An 18,807-nucleotide genomic window follows, 5' to 3' on the forward strand; every position below is an offset into this window, starting at 1 on the left:
GCATACCCAATGCTCTTTTCAAGTCGGTGAATACAATGTATAGTGGGGAGCTGTATTCTGCTGATTGTTCTACAAAATCTGTAAACTCTCGCTCTGATTTCAATTTAGATCTTTGTTAATTATAAGTTCCAAATATTTGTAAGGATTTAAACAATTATTGTTTTGTTCCGGTGGTAGCCATTTGATTACTTCTCTCGATTTCATCTTTCTTTTGTCCTCAAAATCGAAAAAAAAATCACTTATTTTAGAAAAATGTTAATTTTATAATTAAATTTTTTTATAATTAAAAAAATTTCATATCAAATGCTGATTCAAAATTTCAAAATTCTACTATGTATATACTAAAGTGGCTAGTTCGGCAATAAAATTAAATTGAATTTAAAAAACATTTCATTATTGTACCTAAAATTATTTTAGTGTCATACGAAACAGCCATCAATAAAACCTAATTTTAAATCATGCACTTCTTCACTTTTCGCTTCTTGCTCATATAAAATCAATAAGTTTTAAGGGAATATGAGCATTATTCATATTTTTTATGAATATTTTTAATAAACTTCGATAAAAAATCCTTAAATTTAAAAAATCTCGTATTTATTAGAAAATAAGTAATTATCTTAGTGTATGTCTTCTAACTTTTTCAAAAATTTCTAAAAGAGAAACAAATCTAATAAATAGAATTATAAAAATCTCCTTGTTTCCATTTCACCTTCATCTTAAATTTAATAACATCTTTGAAAATGGTAAATTATCTTAAATTTATTTAGAAACAAGAAAAAAACAAAACAAGCAGAAACAGAACATTTCCTCTTTTTTAATTGTTCCATTATTTAAAATTTATACATTAATAAATGAGATCCCCTGTAATATAGACAACAGTTTTTTTCTTACATTACGACTTTATTCTCTATATACCTTTTAAAATCCTAAATGGAAAAATATTTTAAATTTTCTTGTTAACCGAAATAATAAATATTAATTTTATGAATTTCATTATTCATTTTGTATCTAGCCAATTTTTTTGTTTTTGTTTTATATAGAAATATTTTAATCAGTTTTTCTTTAAAAAGCAAATGAAAACCTTAAAAAGATTTATAAAGAAATATGTTTTTATATATTAGTATTTATTATATGCACACATACACACAAATAGAGATATATTCTATATACCAATAATACTATACAAGCGATACGCTCAATGGATTATTGGCCTATCCAACATTTTTTCAAAAATGAGTTATTATGCTCAATAGAGCTGTAATGGCCTTTAAAATTGTTCTATATTTTCAAAATACTTAGTTTACTCCTCTTTTCACTCTATTCTGACTTAATTTCTTTTTTGTCTCTTTTCTTAGAAATTAAATATTTTAATATTTCAATCGCAGCTTACTCGAAATGTCATTTTTGCAAGTAGACCACTAATGTACTGAGCACCTCAAATATTGTAGGATAAAATATTATTAACACAATCTGTTTTAAATTTTAGCCAATTTATTCTTTGAATATTTTATAAAAACAACATTAAGACAATTTCCTTTTCTTTTTTTGTTGTTGTGTTACTCTTGTTTTTATTGTTATTTTCGGATTCATAACAGGTGTATGATAAATTTTTTACATTATAATTTTTATACTTGTTTCAAATAAATCTTAATATACATAGATACACAGAAAAAAAAATTTTAAGGAAAAGCAAACCTTAAAACAATTACTTCAAAACAAATATATTTTAATATTTTCACATAGCAATAAAAAAAAAAACAAATACAAACAAGAACATTGAACAAAAAAAAAAAACAAAAACAAATAGATAAAGTCTTAAAAAGTAAGGTAAAAGAAAATTTGTTTCATAAAACGCTAACATTATTTTCTAAATAGATACTAGTACGAAAATTCTATAGGATACTTTAAAGAGCTTGAAATCAAAATGAAAACTGGAAATTGCCAAAATACACAAAATCAGAATAATCTTTAATTTAGAACCTTTTAAAAATCGAAAAACGTGTGATTTCCTGAATTATTAAAAAATATTGTTTAAATTTAATGATTTCAATAATAGGTCGGCTAATGAGCGAAAATTAAATTTAGTTAATTTTTGATCAATTATAACAAATCTATAAGAAAATTTTTAAAGTATTAGTTTGGATTTAAACCAGGTCCGATTCTAAAATCTATAAAAAAATTTTTAACGTATTGGTTAATATATCAATGTTGTCTGTCTAATATCTACGACAACAAAATTAATTATTTATTGGAGACTTTGATTTTATGAAGAACTCACTAACACGTGATATAATATAACAACACGTGATATACATAAACGCTTGGCAAAAAAACAATTCATAACCCGAACTTGAAACTAAAAATGGTTCGTGTCTAAAATAAATAAAAATATGAATTTTTAAAAATTTTTTTTAAATTTAGTTGCAAAACAAATTCTGATTCAAATCAAAATTTTTTAAATATTAAATTCAGAACTTTAAAATGATTTCTTACACTCCCGCATGATTCGTGAAATTAAATGAAAGTAACAAATTAATCAAGTATAAAATACATACAAAATTTTAATGAGTCACTCTAAATAACTAACGAATACTTTTTATTGAAATTTTACAAACTGTTATGAACGAATTTTAAAAAAATTCATGTACAATACAAAATAAACTTTTCAATTTCAATTTTTTTATATTTTTTGAAAAGAAGAATTTAAATTTTAAACTAATGCATACATTACCGATATACGTGCATGTTTTATTGAGGATTTTCAAAGTTTCTTTTATAGAAACTTTAAGCCAAACAAACTATATGGATGATTGTTTTCTCTATTTTTGAATTTTCTTTAACTTTAATACCACAATTTCTTTAATACAAACTTTTTGTTTTATGCGGGAGTAGAAACTTTAAGCTCTTTTTTTTTTAGAAATAACAATACCTGTTTAACTTTTTGCTTGTATATTTTAGTTTTAAGACCTTTATTTTAATATTTTTCTTCTATATATTATTTTTTGGGGGGATGGGGTGGAAAAGTTTTCTCTTTTAAAAACAATGGAAAACGCCGCACTCAAAATTTACATGCTTCTTTTTGCTAACATCCAAATATAAATCAGCAAATGTTTTTTTTTTTTTAAGAAATATTTATTTTTAGAAAAAATGTTTTTAAATTTATGTGAAATGTTTTTTTGTTACTTCAATAATCCAATGAGGAACACACGAGAAAAAAAATAATATGAAATCTATTTGTAATTGAATAGATGTATAAACTCTTTTCACAGTTAAAATAGATGCCTCGCAAGTCGTAACATTTTGTACGAAGCATCAATATTTTCATTAAAAAATTAATAAGCGGCACTGATAAGAGTAAACTTACTAAATTTCAATTAAATGTACAATAAAAAAGGTTTATTTATTCAAATATTTCAATTGACTGGTCATTTACAAAAATTACAAATTCAATTTAACATAGGCTGCAAATTCTACATTGTCAATATTTTTGCACTGTTTTTTTTTTGGAAATAAAACTAACAACAAGTTTAATTAGCAGAAAGGATGTCTATGCTATTTAATTTAATTATTTTATTCAAAAATACTGTAAAAAAACGCGTAAAAATTTTGAATAATGTTCAATAGTTACCCCGAATAAAGAGTAAAAAATTGCATACTTTCAGGGGTATGCTCTTTTTTATTTTTAATAAATTTCAATAATTTTGCACACATACATATTTCTATGGTTATTATCTATAAAATATAATACAACTTTTACGTTTTATATTTTTATTAAATTTTAGCGCAAAAAAAAAAAACAGAAAGTGAAGAAAAAAATCGTTACGTTCGCATTAGTTACGAGGATCCTCTATTTTCATCTACATCTTTTTCGTTTTTTAAACATGTTATAAGCATAAAGGGTATGTGAATTCTTATACCTTTATTGTGTACATGCATGCATACATGCACGTATGTTAAAAGAAACACAGATGAGATGATTTTTTTTGCATATACAAGAAAATTTTTTTTATAGTGCACAAAACAACTATACTATGAGGGAAGAGAAAGCCGCCGAAAAAATAAAGAAATTGCGAAAAATCTAAAAGCCATCGTAAAGATAAACAAAATATCTAAATAAAGGTTTAGTGAAAATTTTAAATACAAGCTAAGGTAAATAAAAAAAAACAAAAACAAAACGTCTGATGTTCCCAACTTCTTTTTTGAGTGCTAAATTTTGTTAAAATCGTTGGTGTTCTTACCGTTCTCATTTTTATTTTAATTTTTATTTCTCTTCTTCCTCCCTTTTTTTTGGTATTATGTGTTTATGTGTCAGAAATTAAGTAAACAATTTGTGTATTTATTTTGTCAGATAAAATATTTTATTTTTATTTTTCTATAAAAAAAAAAGAGGATCAAAGGTGATTCCATGATAAATTTTTCTTTTCTTTTCTTCATATTTTCTTTTAAAATTAAATTCCTACGTGTACACGTCATGTATGTACACACATACTACATTAGTACATACACAAAACTGATAAAACGTATAAAAATGTAAGAAAATAATTTTTCTACATAAAATTTTAAAAATAAAATTTTTTTTAATAGTTTCGTGTGCTTGCTGTTAAAAATAACGACCTTAAAAATTATTTTCTTAAAAAGGATTTTTTTTAGCATTCTGTTGTAATAAATAAGTTATTGACTTCTAGTAATCTATAATATTTTTATTATATATTGAGCGATAGAATAAAGGGCGACGCGGTAGCCACCAACACTTAACTTAACTTCGATAGATGTAGAGCAAGACTGGAACAAAACAGCCTTTTTCATACTTTAGTTACAAGGTTGCCCTAAAGCAGGACAGCTTCAGTAGTTTTGAAAGTATTTCAAGCAAATTTAGAAGCAAAATCGTCAACAAAATATCAAAAACATTGCCACTTTATTAATATATCCCGCATACTTTTTACATGGGAAACAGCTCTGCCTGAAATATACTTGAGATATTGATAGTTGTTTCGGGAAATACGCATCCTCACCTAATACGCTACTTCTTCTTCTTCTCTCGCGCTAGCGTTCTCCAATTTCTATCAGCATCTAGCCATCTCTTTATAGGTCGACCACGCCTTCTACACCCAATCGGATTGTTCTTAAATATTTTACTAGCCGCTCTTTTATAAGGCATTCTTATTACATGGCCCCGTCACTGAATTCTTTGAGCTTTATAAAACGAGTTATATTATAGAGTATTTGATTTTCAGCAAGTTGGTCGAGTTCTGTTTTAAAACGTATACGATAATTACCATCTTCAACATCTAATACGCTACTACCCTTGAAAATATGACGAACATATATTACAAATTAACATTACAACTTCTGACATTGTATGCGTTGTGGTTGTGTGTTTCAAATAGACGCTTTTATATAGTAATCTCATGCAAAGAATACTTTGTAATCGTGTAGATTACTGTAAAAACCTCTGTAGCTCAGTTAGTCTTTTTAGAAAGCAGTAGGCATCTACCTATACAACAGTAAATCACTATTTCGAATTCAATCGAAGAGAAAATTTTTGACCCTTGACTCGTTCCTTTGATTATGTTACCAGTCTGTCCTACAGGAGCATAAGCATTTCGTGGTATTTGCTTTATACCCTTTTCCATGTCAATACCTCTATGATATAAATGGAAGCCGCTTCTGGTATCTAATTAATTCTGATAAAATTATATTAACCTTTTATCACAAAACGAGCACCTTATACCTTGGAATTGATGGTTGAATTTAACATACTTGATTGTAACCGTGACACCTGATTGTAACCAGAGTTTTTCACAGCTTGGAGTCTGGTATTATTTTTAAGTCCATAAGTTTTGGGCTCCCTCTGAGAACAGACGCGTGAAGTTCTCTTTTCATGCTTTAATACATAGGTTTAGCTCACGTGAACGTGGTCTAGTGTAAAAAGGTTCCTAAAAAATTTTAAAAGTGATAATAATTAAATTGTAAAAAATTTAAATTTGAGAAATTTTTAAATTCAGTTGCACTTTTAATATGTTTCATTATAAAAATCAATAAATTCTGAGATCATTAAACGAAAAACATTTTCTTCTCTTTTCTTTTTGATTCTTTTTTTGTACACTATTAAATTCTAACTGTACAAACACACTGGTATACATGTATATGTATGTTGTTAGTAATATTTTATTACAAAGAATATTTCATATGATCGTGCTCGTGATATGCTTCGTAATATCCTTTTATAGATTTTTTTTTACTATTATTTCTACAAATATTAATAAATAAATAATAATATGTGCATTTTACAAAAACAATACTAAAGTACTGTGAATGAACTCACTATTGTCGAAAAAAAAAAAAAATTCCTGAAAAATAATGAATCCTTGTAAATTTTATTGTTTTCGATGAAATATTTTCTAATATTTGTGTTTAAGGACCGACTCTTATTCATTTTAAAGGAAAATATTTTCAAATATTCTCCCAGTTCTCTTTCTTACTACCATTCTTTTTGTTTTTGTTATACAATCCATGTGTAAGTATATGAAATTTGTAAGAGCTTTGATAACAGTGCACTGCTATTATGATTTACTAAAATAAAAATTATTTGCTAAACTTTTTTTCTTTACATATTTTTTATTTATTTATTTGTTTTTTTTTTTTTATTTTTTCACTTAAATGCACAATTGATAAGAATTTGAAAATGCCACTAGCAGGATATATTTTTATAATATTGCAAAAATTTTTTTTTTGCATATTACATTTACATATACAAGTTATGGCATAGAATTTAATATTTTTTTGTGACATTGCAGTGCTTTTTAAAGAAAATCGTAAAGTTATAACTTAAAAAACGAAGTTCTGCAATAAGCGAATGAAAAATTTTGTAAAAGATTATAAAGTAATTAACTACATAGAAGAGAATCAGAGTTTTTCTAGAAAGAACTCTAAAAAGACATCAGTTTTTCTCTAGAAACGGGTTATCCAGGAATTCCCGATTTTATATTAAGTCGGTATTCTGTTAGCAGAACGATTATTGTACACGCATTGTTAAGATTATCGAAATGTGTCTAAAAGACTCACTTATTCGAAAATGTTCAACATAAAATTTTCTATTTTGGCTACGTTATTTATCAGCTCTGTAAGTATATATGAAAAAAAATTTCGTTGTATATTTCATTCAGTTTCATTCTTATAGCTAGCCGAAACAAAGCAGGGCTTAACGCATTAGATGAAAATCTAAAAAAAAATATTTCACTCAAATGAAACGCCAAAACTTCTTAACAAATGGCAAGAATTCACAAAAGTTTTGTGAGCTTTCGATAATCATAAAATTATTGGTGACCCAAAAACATAATTTTTAGCTTTTTAATAATTTTTTAAAGGCACTACAAAAAAAATAATTTTTTTCATTTGATTGTTGCATCACATATTTTATGTCCGTTTATTGACAAATCAACTATAATTCATTAAATTTTAAGTCATAAATTTTAAAATATCCGAAATTATGGTTTTATTGACCAATATGAAAAATTTATCCCATAAATCAAACTTTTTGGATATACAACACTCTCATATTTATTATTCATGCATATTATTATATTCAATATTATTTGATCTCAAAAAATTTATCTCGTATGTACACGTTACTCGTATAGCTCGCGAAATTTTGTAATTTGAAAATATTTACTACATAAAAATATTTCAGTATTTTGTCATTCAATGTTTATATGAGTATGTAATATGTGTGTGGGTGGCATATACAGTGGCATTATAAGACTATTATATAATAAAATTTATCATCATATTATTTTAAATACAATGCGCTCATTTTGATAACTGCAAATATTAAATATAGAAAAAAAATAAGTATATAAAAATATTTTGCGTTTTATAAGAGAAAAAGATTTTACATACATATATAAAGACATTCTGTGATTTAAAATAAAACTAGATAAATTTTAAAATGTTTTGGCAGTAAATATCGTTAAAAAATCAAAACTATATTCACAAATTCATTTTAAGCAGGTTTCCAAACCAAATTGTGAAAAAGATTTGCTTATTAGTTTTAATTCAATCGAACCATTCACCCATCCGTTCATATACGCCTGTTTACACAACCCCTAGGAATTGTAGTTTTATAGACAATAATATAAAACCATAGATATTTGCGAGGAAGTTGTTTCTCTTGTTAAGAAGAAATTTTTCTCCACCTTCCCTTCGTTTCTGCCCCTCCTTCTTCAAAAGTTACTTAAACGGAAGTTTGAAAATACCATTCTTTATACTTTATTTTATCGAAATAGCATATTTCTTTTAAATTCGCATAAACGAACAAAAACAGTGATTTATTTCCTCTATGACAAAGCAGCATTAGCAAAAATCGCAATGACAAAGTTAACGTCGAAATTTTCAGAATCTTTGAAATCGTTTATTTATTTTGTTAATATTATAAAATTTCTTTCCCTCTTGTGAGGGTAAAGTGCAGGTTCTGTGAGGAAGACAGGGAGTACACCTTCTGGAAAAGTGTACTGCACTTGCCCGTGCTAGAAGGAAAATACTAGAGCACTTTACTCTAACGGCGGCGGAATTGCGGTCTTCCGCGCCTCACAAGTTGCTCGGGTACATCGGGGTAGTGAATCTCTAGCGGAGATGCACTGTTACCCTAGGTCTACAATCTACAATCTACCAATTTCCCTCAGAGAACTACCCTCATTTCTCCCCATCAACAAATGTAATTATTTGTCTCACCTAATTATTCATCGAATCTGTTCGCTACACTAAAGCTTCTTTTAATGTGAATTTTTATCCTAAAGATATGCAACAATAAAAAACTAAATGTTTATTTTAAATTCCTATTAATGAGAATAATTTGAGTAGAAGAAATATTTTCACTTATTCAAGGCAAATGTGTTACTTCGCAAACCATTGATTTGATTCAAATTTATTATTTACAAAATGTATATTTAAACTGCAATAAAAAAAAATAAATAAAAAGAAATCACATACAAAAAAATTTGTAGAAAAAAGGTCCTGCGGCGAAAATATTTCCATTCACAAAATTTCACAATTCATACACCAAATAATACAGAAGTAATGTTACTCTGTAATAAAAATGCCATATACATACATATTTAGGCTATTAAATATTAAAATTAAAAAAGTATATTTTATTTTCGATTTATTTGATTTTATAAGTGATACACAAACAAACCTATATCATTTATATATGAAAAGAATGAACCACATAAATATTATTGTACAATGAAGTGAAGTTGAATAATTTTAATAAAAATTTTTAATTAATTTTCATTGGAAAATGTCATAAAATCTGAATTTTAAAGACAATTTTACAAAATTATTGAACTGAAAACAAAATTTTATTACTATTTTATTTTGTGCAATTAATTCGATAGGCAATGTAAATTAATAATTAAATTTCTTTTTTTTTTATATTAATTCTAGAATTTTCAATAAAATTTATGAATTATTCGCCTTGTAATGGGTTAATCGTTACAATTACTGTTGAATTTTATTTGGTGATCATTATCATATTTTTATTTTTTAATATGTTCAATCATTTCGTTCACTTACTACAATTCTATCATTTATTCATATTGTATTTTATCATTTTATTAATTTCATCTAAATAAGAATGTAGTTCTACCAAACAAGATACTGTTAATAATGCTCCAACATTAATTTCCCTACAATATGTCTAAAATATTTTTGTAATTTTTAATATAAAATTATTCACTTTATACACCTCCGAATAGTCGAACACTTTAATTTACTTAGAGTACATTATTTATATTAGACGAAGTTAAGATAGAAGCAAATATTCTACATGTAAAATTTTTAAGATTATATAAGTGCATTTTACTGCTATCATGTGAATTATGAATTGCAATCTAAATAAATATCGAAGGATAGTGACCGCTTGAATTGCTTAGTAATAAAAAATGAAATCGTCAAAACCTTTTTTTAAGAAACAACAAACCAAATAAAGTAAGTAAAAGGGACAGAAAAAAAAAAATAAATTTTTGTTTATTAATAAAAATAATTTTTTTATTTTTCAAGTAATTCACTGGAACAAAAATACATTTTAAGTAATAAAACAAAAAAACAAATTTATAACATTTAAAAAAAAATGTTTTTGCTTAAAGCACTTTAAAACTTTTTTACATTCATTTTAAATTTAATGCTTCCACGAATATTTCAACATAAATTTCAATTTTTAGCAATAATGTAATTTTTACTTCAGAAAAAAAAAACAAGACTCATACTGTGACATAAAATTGAACAAGCAAATTAAATATTAATTACATATGTAAAACAGGTTCATAAAAAACGAAATACAAATTTAATTTTTATATTTTTTTCATTATTTTTGTGAATTTAAAAAGTTTAAAAACAAAAAATTTTCATATTAATATTTTAATATAATATTGCATATTTGTAGGCATTCAAATTTTTGATAATCAACTCAAAGTAATAATATTCTAGGTACATATCACATCCAAATATGACAGTCGATATATACACTAAACAGTAATTGGAAAGAGTAATTACAGTACACACATCAATACAATTCGCCGTTTCATGATTCTCTGATTTCTGTGATATAAAATTCATGCCGTAAAGTAAAAATATAAAGATGAGTTTTGGTTGTTTATGTATCAAAAAGTTTGCCTGAAGAGTCGTGCTTTTACGTTCTTCTCTAGAGTATTGTAATGAATCAACTTTTGTTTCGTATAGAAGAAGAGGACTGCAAGCTGTTAGCTTACGCTGACGATTTTAAAATAGGTATTTTACAAACGCATCTCTATGCTCTTCGACTATCGTCCGTGGATTGAAGATGGAAACTCAGAACACTGAATAAGTCACCTATAGCGGAAAATATAAAGTACCGATCGTTATACCACCAAAGCATCATGAAAATTAGACATCTTTTCTCGCCGCAGGTAAGCTTTTTCGGGCTAATTTCAACTCTAAGTTAATCAGGAAGACTAATTATTATTATGAGAGCAAAGAAAATGATCGCCATTACAATTTTCTTTTATAAAAGAGCTATCGAGAAGATGTGGGATTTGAAACCGCAAATACTTTACTGACTCTATATTTTTATGAGGAAACTCGTGCCTATATATGGGGTATTAGTGCGTTAGTCAGCACTAATACGTCAATATAAAACTAATAAGCAAATTTCGAAATACATCGGAGCAGCGCAATATTTATGAACATAGACTACACACCTTTCATTTTGAAAAAAAAACAATTAAACATACTCTTACTTTCTAAAAATCTTAAATATAATTAAATAGGAAAACAATAGGAAAACAATATTAAAAAAGGAAAACGACAACAAAAAAAGTGCTAAGTTAAAAACTCTCAAAGTTTTTAAGAAATTTTAGGAAATTTTATTTTGACTTTCTTGTACTAAATATTTTCTATTCTTAATAAAATTAAATTAAAGAAAAAAAATTCTTAAATTTTGTAAATATTAAATTTTAATCCTCTTAAAAATTTTACATAGTCCAATAAAATTGAATTCAATTCTTTTTTTCCTTATTTTTGTTGCCTTAATAGTTTTTAAGTTAATTTCATTAAAACTTTAAATTTTAAATTTTAATATAATGAAATTATATATGTATATACTCTTACATATATATGTTAGTATACATCAACATCTGCTTCAAATTTTATTCCGAAATATTGCATATATTTTTTTTTTAAATTAGTATGCAATATTATTTAAAGTATTAAAAACAACTTTCATATTCAACAAAAATTAAAACCAAAAATATTGGTACAGAAAAATATGTAAAAGAAAAATTTTTTTAATATCTTATTTTGGAATTTTTTATATACTCGTAAACTTATCCTCGTACAAATTTTCCTGATTTCGAAATTACAATAAAATCGTTTTGTTTTTTATGTCTACCATCTTATTATTTTAGCATCTTCTTTCTACATGGCACTGTCTTTAAATATTTTCTTATCACATTATGTTTCTTCCGACTCTTGTTATTCTACTCCTATATTCTACTATTATAGAAATTGATGAATATCGACAGTGATTTAATTAAGAACTACTCACTTTACTCCGACAAAAATCGTCTCATTAAATAATTAATTGCACTGTGTCGAACTAGTCAGGTTGCCATCTAAACGGCAAATTCATTTCCAATATCCTCAGGGTAGTAAAGAGTTGTCTTCAGAGGTTCAACGAACTAACTAGATTTCACCAGGTCACACTGTGCCGAGTGCCTGGACATGTGTTAGTAGCAGAAAATGATACAGCCAACACGTTGGCAAGGAAGAAAGCTAGCACACCCCCTCCTTGATCCGGAGCTCTTCGCGGAATGCAAAGAAAAGACTGCGACGGGAGCCGTTTTAAAAGGATCATAAAGTTGAGCAAACGCAAATTGAACCAAGTGCAAATTCTCATCCGTACTTGACGGCGCGTTACAGGTACAAGAGGGCTTAGAAAGTGAGAACACTTGCGGTTTAGACTGTGGATTACTCACACACTGGGAAAGCGATCTTTCAATTATAATTTTTAATAACATTTTACTCAACTTATAAGAAATATTATTTGTGACAAAATTCTGATACTATTGTTAGTGAATTTTTTTTCAATGGGAGCCGCTTATTCCAAAATATTTGCATATGTAATATTGTCTGTAACAACATGGTATATGTACCTATGTATGTATTTATGTAAGAAATTTTAAAAGAAAATCTTTTAAGTTAGTTCATAGATAAGTTTTCCTTTTAGAAATTTTATAATCCCAATTTTACAATCATAAAAAAAGCTTTATTATAGATTTCGTTAATTCTCCTCTTTTACATATCTTCAAACAACATGTTGTTATATTATATATACTTGCATTTTTACATTAAAAAACTAATTTTTGAAAAGTTGGTTAAAAAATAAACAACAATGTTTAATAATTTTTTTTTTTCGTCATTCAATTTTAATGAGCTAATAGAAAGGAAAAGAAAGAGAAAACTAAATGTCGTGGGTGCAAAAGAAGAAAACACATCCACGTGTAAGTTCAATATTAGTTTACGAATTTACTAAATCGATAAATACTATTAAATTTTTTAGATTTTAAGATTTAAATAAATCTTAAAATAAACAAGTAAAAACATTTTAGTCGGTATAAACATTTTTGTACAGCAATGCCTGCAAAACCATTCTGTAGAGACTTCAAGAATATCTGACCTATAATTGGACACATGCTTTATCTATTTTCATATCTGATCATATGAAATTAGCTTTTGGAGTTGCACGGCTGCTACCCAAACCCGTTTTCTGATTTAGTCCAATTACAGTAGAATCCGTCCGTGGCAGAGAAGGAAGAACTTGTAATAATAACGAACAACACTATTCGTTTTTGAGTACTCCCAACCAAAGTTAATATACCTTTAACAAAGGTGCAGGATATAAAAATGATTACTGGCATTTTAAAAATAACACTATATGCATTTACTAACTACCATCTTAACAACACTTAGGTCCTAGAACAACAACAATAACATTATTATAAGTGATTATTGTAATAAAAAACTGCTTCGAACTTAATACACACATATAGCTCAATATATCATTATCATGAGGAATCATGAGCATCATGAGCATCATGACGATCATCATCTAAGTATTATTATATTACGTAAGTGTGCGAATAAACATCACAAAAAAAAAAACAAATAATATTTATAATATTTAGCATGTCTAGCATATACCATTATTATTTTACTGTCTAAATTATGCATATTTTTTGAGAACCAATTCAAACACAATAATCTTCTTCTCTCATTTTACTCTTATTATTTTTTTCTTTCATATTTTCTTAGTACAAACTATTATATTCTTTTCTTTTTCTATACAAACATATTATATGAATATACATTGAAATTCCAGTTTATTGTTCTACATACATAAATATGTATGTATGTAAAATTACAAAATATGAACATATTGTATAAGTTACTCTTATACATACTTTGTATAACAAAAACTTTATACTGTAAACTATTAATCTACAACATTGTTATAATATTCATATAATATGTTATTTGCATGTGTATATATGTTCTTTACATATGATATATATAAATATTTGTACTTAAATAAGGATATTGTAAGAATAACAATTTACAAAATATAATAGATTATTACCAAGAGAGATTTACTCTGTTGCATAAGTTGCATTCTGCATACTAATCTTCTATCAATATATTAAAGTATAATCGTCCCTTTTTGGAATTCTTTGAATATATACTTTGAGTATAAGAGATACCAAATCTTCAAATATAAAATATTATTTTTAATATGATATTTTTCTTTATATAAGATTTAACAAAATTGACTCTTCTATAATTTAATATTTAATTAGTTAGAAATGCATTTCTATTTAATACATCTAAGGACGCGGCTCTACTCTAGATTCACTAACAAACATTGCAGAGAGCTTTTGACAAAATTTATTGTAGCCATATTGAGCAACAGTACAGTGAAGTTATTAAACGACTCTAAAAATTAATACATTTGTAATCCCAAAGACACCCTCCCGATTTAAATATAGCGTTTAAAAGGAAAAAAATATATGTAGAATAAGGCATCTATTTGTAATGAAGCAGCGGCGTAGTAGTCAACACAAACAGTTTAGATGTACAGAAGAAATTATTATTATGTTATATTTTAAGAAAGTATTTAGTATCAACTTAAATAATAGCAACAGAAGGAACGCACACAGCTTAAATGTAAATACTATAGTACGACTTTTGCAAACATCGAAACCACCTTGGTACAACATGTTTTTAATGGACGGCAAGATTGATGACCAATTTCAATTTAATATGGGACAAGCTCTTCACGAGGCCATTGTCGTTTGAAACCGTTTTTCATTTTTACCGATCGATGTTAGGTAAGTGTAAATAAATTATTCTGGAGAGATGTTAGTTGGTCTGTCTATTATCTTTCTGTTGATCTGTCGCTCTAGGTGTGCGCGCGTTTATCTCAAGTTTGACTGAACCAATTTTGATAAAATTTTATATGTCAGTTTACTTGGAATATGTCACGGATTGATCAACTTTTGGAATATATCAGGCATCGGTAGCAGCACCATTTAGAGGGTCGATTCAACATTTTTGCACATATACAGAGAAATAATCAACTAATTTCTAATCAACTAATTTAAATTCGGGTTGTTAAAATAATGAACTCTAAAAAATTTTTGGAAAGTTGAGACTCGAAAACCGAACTGGGGGCCGAAATGGAATAATGGAGGTAAATGGAATAAAACAGAGAAATACAGGAGTACATGTGTTATGTGGGAGGAAAAGACTACGTTTAGAAGCTAGTAACCAGTTGATCTATTCAAGAAGAGCAAGAAATGCTATAAGAAAAACTCGAATTGTCAAACAAGGGAACAACTAAACGAAAGTGCTCGTGTGTTTCCACAACGAAACAAAAGGTCAATGTCTATTCCGTGGTAGTGTAAGCATTTATTCACTCTTTCTAAAATTTCAGTAACCTGGTACTCTATAAAGTAAATTTAATGTGGACTTACTTGTATAAATTATAAAAAAATATTTTCATAAATATAAGAAAAAAAACTGAACAGTAAATCCCGCCAGGTGAATATTTTCGATTCTTTAAGAAAACTGCAGCTCTTATGTATGCATGCAGATGAATCTCTTTTGTCATGAAATTTTGTATCATGAATTTATTTTCATCAATAGCTTTATTGTTAAAATATCCTATATTTATATACAAATTTATATATATATATATATATATATACATAATAATGATGATAAATTGTTATTTTATCAATTCATTTTCAAATAAATTTTTCATAATTTCGTTCTCATAAACTTTTTAAAAAAATATTTCATGTTAAGTGGAACAATAAATTTAACATAAATTTGTGATTATGATTTATTCATAATACTTGAAAATTTAATACAAGTGCAAAAAAAAAGGCATAAATAATTCAATTGAAGAAAAATTTTAAAGAAATAAAATTTATTTTTTACGAAAATTAATTTGTAAAAGTTTAAAATAAATAAAATTTTTTTAAATACGCAGATAAAGTTCAAAGGCTCTGGCTTGATCGCTATATAAATAAATGAAATGGTACACACTGTAATTTGAATTAATTTTAAAGAATGTAAAAGGAAATAAGCTGAAAATATCAATTTGCGGAGATTCCCGGAGAAAAAATCTTGAATTATTCAGCAATTCTTACGAGCATGTTCAACCGTTAACAAACCACAGTATTTTATCCACGACAAAGGCTTCAACATTTATATCGTACGTATTTATATCGTGCTTCGCCGTTAAAAAACCTCATTCTCTGTACGATATTTTATTTTTAAATACAGTATGCATTGAAAATTCTCAGTGAATACACAAATTAATAGTCAACAAACGCTTATAGTCGGAACAAAGGAAGGAATCAGAAAGAATGCGGTCGGAGCGCTGGGGAAGTCTCCCGGGGCTACGGCAAGCCAAGGAGCTCCTGGGAGATTGTGACCAGAAGCGATTTGAGAAAATTATAGTGATGGGCAAAAACCAGGTGAGAGTCCTCACCGGCATTTTGACGGATCACTGCAGGCTTAGGGGATACCTCAGTCGTCTGGGCCTGGAAAATGAGCATACTTGCAAATTCTGTGGGGAGTATGGGGGGGACCTCGGTGCACCTCCTGGGGGAGTGTGATGCTCTTGCTCATAGGAGGAAGGGGGTGCTGGGGGCTTTGCTCTAACGGTGGCGGAGTTGCGTTCTTCCGGTCCTCCCAAATTGCTTGAGTTGATCAGGAGGGTGGGTCTTGAGCGTGCGTTGTAGGGCATGCCCCGCACTCGAATGGGGGCGCCCAATAGATCCTTGCCCCCATTGTACAAATCTAGTAGGAACAAATATTAAACGTAATTTTAAGTATTAATCATGATTATCGTATATACATTAATAATATTATAGCAATAAATTAATTTTTTCAGCTCACACTTACAAATCTATTAAGGAAGTAAGTACCTTTATAATAAGAACAATCCTCTTACTAATAACTTTTTACTCTGCTAGGTAGAGCATTTTTCATGTAAGCCTTCGATTTGTAGAGAAATAATCAATCTATTAATTTTATTTCTTTATTTACTCTATCATATATTCCGAAATATTGAAAATTAATCCATATTATTAAACCACTTTTAAATGAACAATATTCTAAAGCACTTGTCATAAAATCCAAAAAATCATTGCAATAAAATTACAATTATAACCTAAGAATTAAGTTTTAAAAATTTATTCATTTATTGCTTACTTACATACTACACATTTAAGTTCATAATTAAATAATTTTTCTAAAATAATTATTGTTTACCAATAATAATAATATTTTACAAGCGATTAAAATATAGGAAAAAATAATTTTTTTGTTAATAATATAAAAATTTTATATTTATTAAATTAAAGACTCTCGTATAACTATTAAAATAATTACATATATTTTCTTAATTCATTATTATTATAATTATTATTATTATAAAATGTGTTTAGAAAATTTTCTTGTTGACCGCAAATATACTTATCACAATATGAAAATTTTATGATGACCCTTATAATATAAGTGGATACTTAACATTTCATTTTCTCTCATATTTAAGTTTTAATTATAATTCAAAAATCATTAAAATTCTGATTACATACTTTTAAAATATAAATATATATGTACATAAATACATAGCCATCTATTAATAATATAAGGCATATGCATGTATTTAAAGTAATTCACTAAAGGATCATAATTATAATGAAAAAAAATATATATATAGAGAAATCATTATTGAATAACCTAGAGATTTCAATCATTTTATTGGAAAAACTGCACATACTGGTTTTTCATTATAATAATGCACTTGTGTATATATCTAGAAATAATTCAGTTGAAAGAAAGACAAAATAAAATTATGAGTAAGTCTGACCAATTTTAAGATACATTAATTTTAGAAAATTACATATGATATTTTTAGATTGCCCAGATAAATTCTAGATTAGTAGTAAAATCATTATGATTTCTTCTAGGTATTCTAGATATTTTCTTTCCACAACCGAAAAAGAGAATGAAAAAAGCTATGGTAACAATTGTTTTGGCCCAAGAGAATTGTGATCAGATATTGGGGCGTTGGTCTGCTTTTTTCATACAGTACAGTGGGTTCAGGTCTGATGGCCAGTGGTAAATATAGTCATCAAAATTAAATGAATTGATTGTAATAATTAAATGTATTAACTGCTTCAGGTCAAACGTCTCAAACCTTAATAATACTAAATTATAAAACAGAAATTATTTTAATCGCTTCGCAATTTCATCTTTTAAATTTGCAGCAACATTTCATTATATACATATTATTATAAATGAATTACGAAATTTTGAACATAATTACAAAATTGTTATATTATATTTAAAATATTTAATTGTACAAGAAATTTGTAGCATAAGCACTTATTTTGATAAAGGTCCTTAGAGTAGAATACTGCTTTAAAACATTTTCGAATATGATAGAATAGAAGAAAAAAAAAAGAAAATCTTATATCTCATGTCCTTACAACTGGAATACATGATGACAAATTAAAATGGAATACCAATATAGGATATACAAAATACAAAATAGGAAAAGATAATTTGAAAATGTAAGGACATTTTCAACAAATATACAATCAAATATTCTTCCTTATTTTCTTCGATATTTCTCAATACATATCCTGGAATAGGAATGTACATATAATACTATTATAAACGTACATATTTTCAAGGATA

The sequence above is a fragment of the Condylostylus longicornis genome, unplaced genomic scaffold (genome assembly GCF_029603195.1).
Source record: "Condylostylus longicornis isolate FDR11 unplaced genomic scaffold, ASM2960319v2 ptg000031l, whole genome shotgun sequence".
NCBI classification, from domain to species: domain Eukaryota; kingdom Metazoa; phylum Arthropoda; class Insecta; order Diptera; family Dolichopodidae; genus Condylostylus; species Condylostylus longicornis.